Here is a 13,373-nt window from a genome sequence, read left to right on the forward strand (position 1 = left end):
TTTTACTTCGTGAAGTACCCTGTTCTTCTTTTATTGCAGTTGTACTATTTCTTTCACTCTTGTTGTATTTATCTTGCACTGGATTACTGTATTTTTGTTTTGAAGTGCTGAAATTTGTGGAACCAATTTGTAGTTTGTGGGAGGAATAAGGGGATATTTTTGAAGTGTGTTTTCAGTGCAGGTAAATTTGTGGCAAGTAAATCCCTTAGGGGAGGTGCTGCCGGATTTTCCGTTGGAAGGTTCGGTGGTATTTCCCTGGGATCAGGGCTGTCTAGGGTTTCTGAGGAGGAATTCTGGACGGGTCCTGACACTTAACGTCTTGCCGTACATTAGCCACTTCCCCTTCAAGGATAATTAGTCTCTCTCTCAAAGGTACCTAAAAGAAACAATAATGATTAATAATGATTAGTACTTGCAATAATAAAAAGATAAATATTCATACAATTTATTCAAACCTCATCATGGGATGGAGTCGTTGGAGGTTGGGATGGAGTCGATGGTTTAATACGAACATGAGCAGCAACTCCTGCAGTCGATGATGAAAGCTGGTCTGTTGGCTTATCTCCCATTCGCCGCCTCCCTCCGTTACCCATAATTTCCACCGACGCCTCTTTTTGTTTCTTACTTCTTCCACTTCTTGTAAGTGGAAGACTTTCATCTTTTTTATCATGACTTGCTTGTGGTGGCTTGTCTCGAACAGCAGGTCCATTGTATGGAGTATTATCATGACGTACATCCCATGCAATTTTTCCGATATATGCACGCTCAAATTCAGTTACATTCATTAAGCCATGAACGAGATACTGCAAAAGACAAAATTTACCATGAAAGCCAAAGGAAACCCATAAAGACTATAACTCTTTGACTTGTTTAAAGCCATTTCTATGCTCAAAAGCACTCTTCAACAATCTAATGGTGGTAGTATATGATAAAGTACCCCATGGATAGTTATTGAAATACTAATCGTCCACCATCTCCAAGTGATTATGAGGTGCGGTGGTCATGCTTTCTTTGCCAGAAGAACCGTCTCTAGGAAATATAATAAAGCCAACTTCAATCTATCATCGTTGGCTTCAGCATCACCTTGATACTGTGCAGTCATGAAAGCTTTGGTTATCTTCGAGTTAGTGGTCTTTCGCTTTCCGCCAAAATACGTGTCACTAATACGAGTAGAGATGTTAACTCGCCTATTGGGTTCGTAACCAAACTGTAGACCTGTAATTATAGTGAAATCTCTCCGTGTAAATCTAGCACCACGCCCTCCTAAATTGAATACCATAGAATCCTTGTCGTTGCAAACACATTGCATGTTGTTGACGATGTGGCCACTAAATTGTATCTCGTTGGCCTTCAAAAAGTGGTAACTCTTAGGCTAGAGTTAGCTTGAACTTAATATCCGACACAGCTTTCCAGAAGTTCGATCTACAATTAACCTTTGCCTTCAATATCTCCGAGTCCCAAAACCTCCATTGGTAATCTGAATCCATTTATTTGCAAATCAAATACAACAAAGCATAAAATATGGAGGAAACATTTTTTCCGACACGAGGAAAGTCTAGAGGAAAATTTTTCCGCTTGGAGGAAAAAATTTTCCGCCTGGAGCCTGGAGTAAAAAAATTTTCCGCCTCGAGGAAAATAGCTAAAGAATCTTTTCAAACCAGCGCATATGTGGATTTAAAAGCTACAATATCTTCTATATATTAGTGTACATTATACATTAGGAAACAAACCAACCATGGGCATGTGACATTGCTTCCTAAGGATAATCTATAGTTTTAACACATATATTATGGTTTCACATTCAAGCCTCCCATTAAATTCAAACAAAAACACAACTTCACAATAGTTTTAATTTCACATTTCACATTCTAACCATGCAACACAAACATTTCCGTCACACCAAATAACACAATATTATAAGCATAGCTCATAATGACAAAAGTTCAAAATTGAGCAATTTATAAAGAGATGACATATCATCTCTAAAATAATCCATCATGGAAATTATCAACAATTCTGAATAACCATTCAATACAGCACAAATAAAGGTTCTCACATTAAAGCGAAATTAGTTTACAACATTTTTCTATTTTGTTCAGAGAAGCAACTTACATTAATGGGGGACAAACCGCCACCAATGCTTCTTTATCTATTTATATATATATATATATATCTCTCTCTCTTTCTCTATCTTCGTAAGTGTGTGTGTAATTTTCTCAGCATACACTTGTAACTCTAACGATGGCAACTTTTGTGCTTCAATTTTCTGCTCATTCCATCACTTGCTCCTCCAATGCTGAAAAATATAGAAAATCAATATTAGTAAGGATCCCAACAAATCTTTCCTTTGACAACTACTTAAGATGAAAGGGAAATTCCAGCACCTGAATACAAATTACAACAACCTCGATATATGATCAACAGGGGTAGAAAAATAAATGTAATACACAATTCATACATATTTCCAGTTGAAAAAATGCATATGTGAAAAGGAAATTTTATGGTCACTTTTTCAGTGTAATGAGAATAATCGGCTCCACTTTTACCACCAAAGAGACAACATCGAAAAGCAACTTATTCCTTTCATTGTTTATCATTACATATCTATCCTTAGTTAATAGGAGCGTGGAGTAGAGACTCCACCATGAGAGTGGTTATGTTTTTGGAGTGCAACCAAACAATAATAATAACTAGAAAAAAGAGGCAAGATAAGTGCATATCATCTTTGACAAGTCAAGAAAAATGTGGGGATCACTAGTTTTCATTGCGGGTTGGGTTAGGACTGTGGCCTGGTGGGGGACTGCTTCTCTTATGGGTTTGGGAAGTTTCCCATTTCAAGAACTTGGACAGAGACCTAAAGAAAAATCTTATTTGTTTGATCTTAAGGCTTTATGTAACACCCTGTCCCGAACCATGTCGGAAATTTTTGCACGTTGACCGAGGTTGACCGTTGACCGAAGGGGTCAAAAGTTGACTTTTTGTTCCAGTTGGAATTTTGAGTTGACCAGGGTACCGTTATGAAGTACACGTTGGCACGAGTTCGTAGACTGGTAGCACGTTGAAAACGGAGCTACGGTTTGAAAGTTATGAGCAAAACAAGTTGAGGTCCAAACTGTCCAAGGGGTGCCGGAGTTGACTTTTTATTCATGCAAGGTTGAGTGTTGACTCATGCATGGTTGTGAAGTGCTCGTCGATACGAGTCTGTAGACTAGCGGTACGTCCGATTTGGACATGCGGTTTGAAAGTTATGGACCTGTAGAGTTTTTCAAATACCGTCTTATTTTAATATTATTTTTTAAACGCGTAACGATGTGCCACGTGTGACTTAATGAAGGTGACCATGTGTCACCATGGTGAAATGCCACATGTGAATTATGTTTAAAATCAAATTATTTTATTATTATTTCAAATAATAATATTATTATGTAATTGTTTAATTATTTTTAATTTTATTTATTTTTCTTTTTCTTTTCCTTTTTCTTTTCTTTTTCTTTTTCTTTTTCTTTTCTTTTTCCCACGTGGGAAAAACACCTCCTTCTCTTCTCTTTTTCTTTTTTTCTTTTTTCCCATCTTCTTCTTCCCCGAGCCATCAAAACACGCACAGTTTTTTTTTCTCCCATCGGCCGTCTCTCTCTCTCACCGTGTTTTCTTTTTCCGGCCACCAGAACCACGCACGCGCCGGCCAGTGACGAGCGGAGGGAGGAGGAGAGCTCAGCCGCCAATTTTCACGGTCACCGGCCGCCGGATGCGCGCCGATCGGGCTGGAGAAGCAGCCGGCCGGCAAGATTTCTCTCTCCTCTTTTCTTGTGTTTTTCGGCCAGCCCAGTCTGAATTAAACCTCCTCTCCCCCTATTTTGGATCCTCTGAGTTCAAAAATGGCCTCCAATCTCAAAAATTCGAAGCGGTTTGCGAGATACGAGGAATTGAAAATCGACCGAAACTTTCCGGCCACCTCCGGCGGAATTGGGGTCGATGGAGACCGGTAATGCGCTCCTCATTCCACGAGCTTCGATTCGGTATATTATTCGACTATTTTGGTTAACGTTTGTGTTTTGACCCCCCGGGTACCGGGTATTATTTACCCGATTAAAATATTAATTTATTTGACTGTCTGTGAATTTTGTTCTAGGAGCACCGGTGAGTCGTAGAATTGATCCCGTAGTGGATCATGGGTTAATTGCGTGCTCCAGGTGAGTGACCCACTTTTAAAAAATATTTTTGGGGTAATTAATTGTATTTATGTGGTATTAATTTGATATGTGTAATTGGTGCTCATGTGGTGTACTTTAAATATAATCAGGAAAAAATATTATTTTATATATATATTTACCCATTGGTGCTAAATGAAATTTTGGGGTCATTAAGAAATTTTCGATTATTATTTTATTGTGATTAAATGGTATTTATTACACATGAGCAAGTATTTTCAGTAATTGATTGTGTCTGGATTTTATATCATTTTTGGGCAATTAATTATGTTTAATTGGTATTTAAATTATGCTCATGTGGTACAAATTGGTTATGGTTTTATTGTGGTTTAATTTATTATTATGCATGAGCAAAGTGTATTTCGGTAGTATTTGTACGTGGTTTTAAGTAATATTTTTCGGGCATAATTGGGTTAAATATTTTACGAAAATATTTGTTTAAATTTTATAAATTATGCCCGCGGTATTTTTATGGTTGCATTTCGTACTTCGAGAAAATTGTGGTTTGTTGGTTATCAATGTTTCGTACCGGTTTATTAAATAAAAATATGTGGGATGGTAAGTGTGAGAATTTAATGTATTTCCCATGGTAATTTTTGGAAAAACGGTACGGTTGGTTAATAATGTTTATTTTTAGACGCACTAATACAGTATTGGTGTTAGAGTGTATGGTGTATGGACACGTGGTAGCGCGCAGGTATTATGTGGTTTAGCGCGCGGTTATTACTTCACCCGTGAGTTGCCATTGGACCGTGGGCAGGTAAGTTTGTTATTGCGCACAGCCGCCCCCCTCCTTGGCCGGGTGATGGTTTCAGCAGCGGTACTGTCGGGACGCCGAAATGCCGTTGCAGGTTTCTCTCTTTAACCTCCCCGCCAGTCGGTGCTCAGGACGCTGAGTATCAGAGGGCATCACCGGTATATGGTGTGGTGCGTCAGGTGTAATTTTCAAATAAAGTTTCAAACCCCAAATGGTACAAAATTATTTATTATAATTTATTGCAGTTTATTTATATTTGGGGTATTTATTTATTTATTTATTTGTTGTTTATTAAATTATTTGGTTCATTGGTTTTCGGGAAGTACGAATATCGGGTTTTGTGAAAATGTTATAAAAGGGGAACATTTCCAACGGAGTGAATAGTGAGGGTTTTGAGAGAAAGTATTACTTCAATTGTTTATTTATTTATTTATTTATTTAATTGTTCGGTACTGGTTAATTAAATTCCTTTATTTTTATGTTATTAATATTAAAGGTGTATAGTAGATAGGGTCACTCACTGAGATGATTAGCATCTCACACTTTTAAATTCTGTTCCCCTAGGTCCAGGTTGGAGACGTTGATTGTCCGGGGCGAGCCCAACGTCTCAGTTCGTTGCCAAAGGTTGAAGAAGTTTTTCTTCCCTTTTCTCCTCTCTGTCTTGTATTGCTTCTTTATCTGTCATTTTATAAATTCCACACTTATCTGTATAATGCTCTATATACTGTATTGGACGCATAGTTGTTCTTTATTTCTGCACTGGGTTGCTGCTGTTATCTTTTGAAGTGCTGAAATTTGTGGAATCAAACTGTAGTAACGTGGGAGGAATAAGGGGATGTTTTTAGAAGTGTGTTTTCAGTACAGGTAATTTTTGGTTAGTCCTACCCTTAGGGGAGATGCTGCCGAATTTTCCGTTGGAAGGTTTGGTGGTATTTCCCTGAGATCAGGGCTTGTCTAGGGTTCCGGGGAAGGAATTCTGGGCGAGTCCTGACACTTTATGTAAATTTCTCATAAAAAGCTCTACTTATTCTTACATTTGTGAATCTAAAATTTCAACTTTTTTTTCTAAGATCAATAAGCTCCAACTTATTTTGTAATTTCACTAACATAGTCTTTAGATTAATAGCTCCAACTTATTTTGTAATTTCACTAACATAGTCTCTAAAGTTTTTACAACTTAATTGAAATTCAAATTTCTTTCTCTGAATTTTCTATCCAAATTCAATCTAAAAAAGATTCAAATTCCACAATCCAGCAATTCCAACATAAATCAATCTGCATAAAAACCTTATTCCCAAAATCATTTCTTGCAGCAATTTCAAAACGAGAAACCATGTTGAGTTCAACCTGAAGACAGAGTTTTCTTCTCCAACAATTATATAGCAAATATCAAGTTGTTTCCATTCAATCCCAACAAAATTTTAGATAAATATATCAAAGAATTACTATATTGACTCTAAAGAATACAAACTTCATATAGAGCTATGAGGAAACTCATGTTTCAATCAAAGACAATAAAAACACAAAAAATAATGATTCATATGAACAAAAAAAGTAGGAAAAGCATATAGAACAGAATGAAAAAAATAAAAATAAATAAAACCTGTACCATTTGTTGTCTCGAGAAGCACTGAAACCATTTATATAGCTACCAATACAACCGAAAATACCCAGAAAGCAGCATTGAATCTCTTAAGCTGATGAAAGAAGCTCGACCTAGAACACAACTTGTCGAAACAAGTGGGTTATTGATAATTTCCTAACAGTTCCTTAGACTTTCTTGCAATCTTCATTATTATTATTATTGTTCATGGCAAAGAATGGAAATTTTGAAAGTAACATAAAACCCAACAATGATATGCTAGAATATGATAGAAAAAATAAAATAAAATAAATAGAGGCAAGACAGCTAGAATAGATTAAATTAATTCATCACATCCACCATTTGCCTAGTTTCATAACCACAATAACCTACCATAAGACCTCTGCCCTTTGAATTGAATTTAACTCTACTTTAATCGAGAAAGGAAATTTTAGTGCCAAGCAAATCCACAACACAGAGCTGTTCCTAATTCTTATTTATTGATTTTTTTTTCCCCCAGAGAGGAGTAACAACAATGACTTCTTTCATATTTTGAAAAAAAAAAAAGTGTGACTTTTTTAACCATGCAGCAATCAAACTTAGCATATTATATGTGTAAGATGTGCATAGGAGAGGCCACAGAATATTGCTTACCTAGCTAATGATAAAATGGAGCCTGGAGGCTCAAATAGGTAAATGTCTCCTTGTATATTCTTTCTTTGCAATATTTTAATTATGCTGCTTTGGACTTGACAATCTGCCTCCTTGTTATATTAATAAATATAAATTAAGGATTGCAAGCTGACCATCATCATCCCCAATAACATGAATAAAATAAAGGTGAATTATTTACAAATGGCATTTACGAGACGAACAAATAGGGATTGCCGTGGGTTTTTTTTATTTTATTTTATAATGGGTTGTGGCTAGCTCTTTCAAGTTTTCGTATTGGTTTTCCAAACTAGGATAAAGAATTTAAGATGATGATAGTTTTGACTTCTTCCTATGTATATAATATCTTATTTTATATATATTCCATTGCTTGTCATATTAATTTGTCTAATTTCGTCTGCAGATAGCTACAAGGAATTTATTTATTCCTTCTGGGGACATATACAGCAAGCTAGCTCAAGTATATCTCGTAAATTTTAATCAAACTAGTACTACTGCTACATATTTTCTGAGCTCTGCCTAGTCAATGACTAGTCAAAAGTGCGTGTTCTAGATACATATCTTTTAACAAGATTAGCAAAAGTCACACATGAACAGAGAGGAAAAACTAAACAACAAGGAAAGCCTATTGAAATAACATAATTTCATCAAATAGAATCGAAACCCTATTGAAAAGGAAAGCACAGAGAGAGAGAGAGAGAGAGAGATATGTTTACCTTAAAGCCTGATGGTGGCAAGAACACTGATGGTGGCTAGAAATGTTTGGGTGTCCCAAGAAGTATCAAAGCCAGTGAAGGGTGTAAAATGGAGTGGATAAAAAGCCTCGTATGCCGTATGTACGACTTTGGGTCTTCTAACTGTAGCAGATTTGCAGAACAAAGGCAAATTCGAAAGCAATCTATCAAAAATGCCGGTGAACAGGACGATTTTTCTTATGAATGAGATGGTGTTTTTTGGAAGGAAAGTGGAAGGGAAAGCCCTAGGTTTCTTTCAAAAGGGAAAGGGAAAGAGAAAGAAGAGACAAAAAAACAGAAGAAGAAAAAAAACCTACGTTTTGATAGTGAAAAAACATAAAAAAGATTAAAAAAATTTAAAAATAAAAAAAGATATTTTGGTCTGAATGGGTTAAAAGTTGGCTAGTTTTTTTAAAAAAAAAATTGCTATTTTTCAAAAATAAATTGGTGCGGTCGCTAGTTTTCAAAAAAACCATTTTTCGAAATAGGGTTTTTTAGATAAGTAGCCACCTTACAACTCCATTTTAGAAAAATAGCAAAAATTTTTTTTTTTAAAAAACTAGCCACCTTGGGATAAAAATATCCTTGATAAAATTGAAAATTACGCAAAAGGTTTTTTTTTAATCCTTTCCTTTCTTCCTCTACACAGCCGTTCGTGGGGTTTCTACACAGCCGTTCGTGGGGTTTCTCTAAGGTCACTCTTTGCATCTCATCACCTCTTACTCTCATTTTTTTGTATTTTCTCATATCTCCAACTAAAATCAGGTAAAAATTTTATCTTTTTTCTTATTAGATGAAAGTAAGGAAATATGTGTTTTTTTTGTTTTTTCTCTTTCTCTTTTTTCTTGTAAGTTTTATTAGTTTAGGGTTTTTTAAGCTTTTTATTTGATATGGGTATGCAAGAAATTAATTTATGAGATGTTATATGTGATTTTAAAGATACTTAGGTGGCATATGGTTTGAAAATGGGAGAAATTTTGTATAAAACTAAAAAATCGCGAAAAACAGTAAAAACGGAGGAAATTTGGCGAAAAAGATGAACTTCCACCAATTTCCTCCAGTTTGTCAGTTTTCGCAAAATTTCCGCCAGTTTTCCGCTAGTTTTTCGACAGTTTTCCGCCAATTTTCCGCCAGTTTTCCGCCAATTTTCCGCCATTTTTCTGCCAGTTCGTGGAAAATGGCGCTGCTTCTAAAGGGAAAGGGAAAATGGCGCTACTGGTGTGCTTCTAAAGGGAAAGGGAAAATGGCACTGCTTCTAAAGGGAAAGGAAAAATGGCGCTGCTGGTGTGCATCTAAAGGGAAAGGGAAAATGGCGCTGCTTCTAAAGGGAAAGGGAAAATGGCGCTGCTAGTGTGCTTCTAAAGGGAAAGGGAAAATGGCGCTGCTGGTGTGTTTTTTGCTTGGAGTGAAAATGACGCTGCTGGTGTGTTTCTAAAGGGAAAGGGAAAGCTTCGTTTTTATGCCCTAGTTCTGTTTCGAAAGGAAAAGGGAATGGAGGAAAAAAAAAAAAAAAAAAACCAGAAACAACAAACTAAAACAAAGTTGCATTTCGATAGAGAAAATATATAAAAAAAAAAAAGTACAAAAGGGTATTTTGGTCCTGATGTACTAAAAGGTGGTTATTTTAAAAAAAAAATATATTTTTTTGCTATTTTTCTAAAATGAAGTTATAAAATGGCTATTTTTCAAAAAAACCCTTCGAAATAACCCAGCAAACAACCCAAATGTATCAACTTGCCTAACCAAGTTGGTCACACTGGCCCATCCACCGAACCCAAACCCTACCACAAATACCCACACTATCACAAACGCATTCAACGCATACACTGCTGTCCAGCTTGGTAAAAAGAATGGAGGTTTATCTGCCCGCATTCTGCAACCATCATATATATCAATAAATCAAGTTCCAAAAATCTGGCTTACAAAAAGCTACACGATAACATGATTGTTTATTTTATTATTATTTTTTTCTCAGTTTGGTACAAAATTATTTTGATCCATACTTTTTTAATCATTTAAGATTATATCCCTTATTTTATTATATAGGCCCAATAAAAAATTAAAAAAAATTTAAAAAGGGGTCAAAATCAGCCAGCTAATCCAAGGCAGAGTACAATACTCCCAACTGTAGAGTATAACTAATCGTACTGCCCACCTATCTCTATTCTTCTCGTAACATTTCCAAATCCAAGCAATAAATGCTCTTTGTACGCTTTGCTTCTCTCTCACTCACTCACTCTCTCTCTCTCTCTCTCTCTATCTCTCTCACTCATTCTCCCTCTAGTCCCCTACTTTAGGCAACAATGCTTAAATAAATCATATATATACTTATTAACTCAAATTATTTTCTTCTCTTCAGGGTCGAATCCTGTAGAATTCCTTGAGGGCCTTGTGATCGTATACGAGTAATAAGTTAATTTTTACAATTAACTTGTGGTTTAATGTATAATAATTTGTTTTTAACCGCTGATTTGTAAACCGATTTGAGAATGATGATATAATATAAATCAGGTACCCAGAGTGCACTTCCTCTGCACTTCAGGGCTGGTTTTATTTAAGAAGTTATTCCCCGAACATAGGAAGAAGGAGATTGATATGTTCATAACCAAGGCCGTGAGATACCTTGAACAAGTTTAAATGCCAGATGGCTCATGGTATTATATATATATATATATATATATATATGTATATATATTTATAATAGTAATTTTCTCATGGGGCAGGGCGCCCAGGGTATCGTGGGCTCCTCAACGTTTTGCAACATGTTGCGGCTTGACTCTACGAGAAAATTTCCATCTATTTCATATACAATGAGGCTTTATTAAGCTGAAATGATTATTTTACCTTTAGGATTTTTTTTTTTAAATATTTTAGATGGCTTCAAAAACTGTAATTTTTAAATCAAATTTATAATTTATGGATTTCTAACTGTTTTTATTTTTGTCAAATACAGTTTTAGTATATCAATAATTCATATTTAATTATGATTGAATTTTTTAAATTTTAACTTTTGATATGATCTAAGATTATATAAACCAACATTTAATTTTAAAATTATCAGATTGATATGATATGAACTCAATTTTATATATACATGATATTAAAAATAGTGCTAAAACTGTTAAAGTAGTTAGAAAAACATCCAAGAAATTGAGCATTTAATTTTGATTTAGGTATGGGACTTGGTTCGCAATCACAGGGTTGGGGTCTGCAGGGAAGAACTACTACAACTGCGAGGCTGTGGCAGAGGTGTTGAGTTTTTGCTTAATACACAGACAGAGGATGGTGGTTGGGCCGAAAGCTACACTTCATGCCCTAACAAGGTCTTCCTTTTCTCTTCTCCAATTAATAATAATATTAATTGTCAATCTTGGGTTATACAAATGTTCATAAAATTTACGTATTGGTCAAAACTTGTTAAATTTTATAACATTAATTTAAACATTTTGGTGTTTGAATACTGGTCTGCAGGTATACACACCACTTGAAGGAGACCACTCAAATCTGGTGCAGACTGCATTAGCATTGATGGGTTTAATCCATGGTCAACAGGTATATTAACTAATTAGTTGTTAATTTCCACTTTTAATTTATTATATATATATATATAGATACGAACGTTCTAATTAACTTTTTTTCTTAATAATGTGATAGGCTGATAGAGATCCAACTCCTATACATGCAGCTGCAAAGCTTTTAATAAATTCCCAATTGGAAAATGGGGATTTCCCACAGCAGGTTAATTACAAACTACAATCTAATGCACCAAAAACAAGCAAATTATAAATTATATGAATTTTGAGTCGTAATGATTTGTGATTTGTGCAATAAAATAATGGCAGGAAGTTATGGGGGCATTCTTTAAGAATTGCACGCTGCATTATGCAGCTTACAGGAACATTTTTCCATTGTGGGCTCTTGCTGAATACCGGAATTTAGTCGCATTTTCTTCTAATTAAACGAAGAACAAGCAAATTGTGGTTCCATTTAGTTATATGGTATGTTCATTTTCACTTTTTATTAAAAATACTCTTAGCACTGGTTGATGGCCGCGGATGCCAGCTGTTTGTCACCAGCCAACAGGATAATAATTTGTGGCTCATTGGCTCCTTGCAACTCGCATATTTTATCAAGTGGTGTTTGGGGAAAATGGACATACTTGCCCAAGGGAAAGGGGACTTAAATTATATATATATATATATATATATATATATATATATATATATATATGTATGTATGTAGTATTAATATTTTGTTTATATTATATGTCCTCAAAAACATATTCATGTAAATATGTATATAGTTATCAATACATTAATATTTAGTATATTTTTTTTAAATATATTAATAATGTATTATCATTAATTAATAGATTAAAAGATGAAAAAAAAAATGCAACAATTTTGTACACTAACAATATTAATAATATTCTTTAATACATGCAGTAATATTAATATAAAATATGTGTCTATGATACAATCTAATGATTTAGCCATCTTTCTCAATAATAATCCTCTCCATTAAATGGAAAAAAAACTGCTTACAATATTGTCGTCTTTTCTTTTTCATTTTATAAATTAATATCTTGACTCGATTATATTTAAAAGGTATAATTCATTTCTTTAAAAAAAAAAAAAAAGAAAAAAAAGAAAGAAGGTTCACTGTGGTCTCTAACTAGTAAAACCAAATTTATGTATTGTGTTACTTTTTTGGTAATATAATGTATCGTGTTACTTATATGCAGATCTAAGGGTAAATTTCACTCTTACCCATACTAGTAGGTGTATTTTTACTTATATGGGATATTGATATTTTTGCATCCAAAACTACGTCGAGTTTAGCATATTGCATCATAAACAATTTTTTTTTTTTTTTTTGGGTATTTTGCACCCCTAACTTGCAGAAGCTTGCACCATTGGTTCCTTTTACATTTTTAGTCAAAATATTAAATAGAATTACACGTTCTGCACATATGTGCCTTAGATAAGGGCAACTTCCTCTCTTAATTCTGTTAAATGAAAATAATAATAATAATAATAAAAGGGAATTCCATTTACACCACAAAAATAATTAGACACACTACGTTTGACACACACTCCTATTAAATTTTATTTGTGCTTCATACTATTACTAAAATATCTCAATTTCACCTTTAAGAGCATGATATACATAAATTGGACAATATAAGTTTGTTTGCATCTGTATATTAAAGTATATATATTCCTCCGATTTGTACAATTCGAATTTATGTTTTCATTTGTTTTCAAAAACTTGTTATATATAACTTAAACGATATTGGTACGCTAGGTATATATACATATACCGAAGTGCATACATTCCTCTGGTTTGAAGTATGGGATAGAAGTGTTACTGTATATGGTGAAGTGCCTTGGATTGTTCCTTCAATGAAGTTCTGAAAA

At 34.3% G+C, this 13,373-nt stretch overlaps 1 pseudogene; it reads left to right on the plus strand.

Moving 5' to 3' along the window:
• Positions 1 to 12,126, plus strand: part of LOC125423363 (beta-amyrin synthase 1-like) — a 71,886-nt pseudogene extending 59,760 nt beyond the window's left edge.
• Positions 12,127 to 13,373: the final 1,247 nt, after the last annotated feature.

The sequence above is a fragment of the Ziziphus jujuba genome, chromosome 3 (genome assembly GCF_031755915.1).
Source record: "Ziziphus jujuba cultivar Dongzao chromosome 3, ASM3175591v1".
NCBI lineage: Eukaryota > Viridiplantae > Streptophyta > Magnoliopsida > Rosales > Rhamnaceae > Ziziphus > Ziziphus jujuba.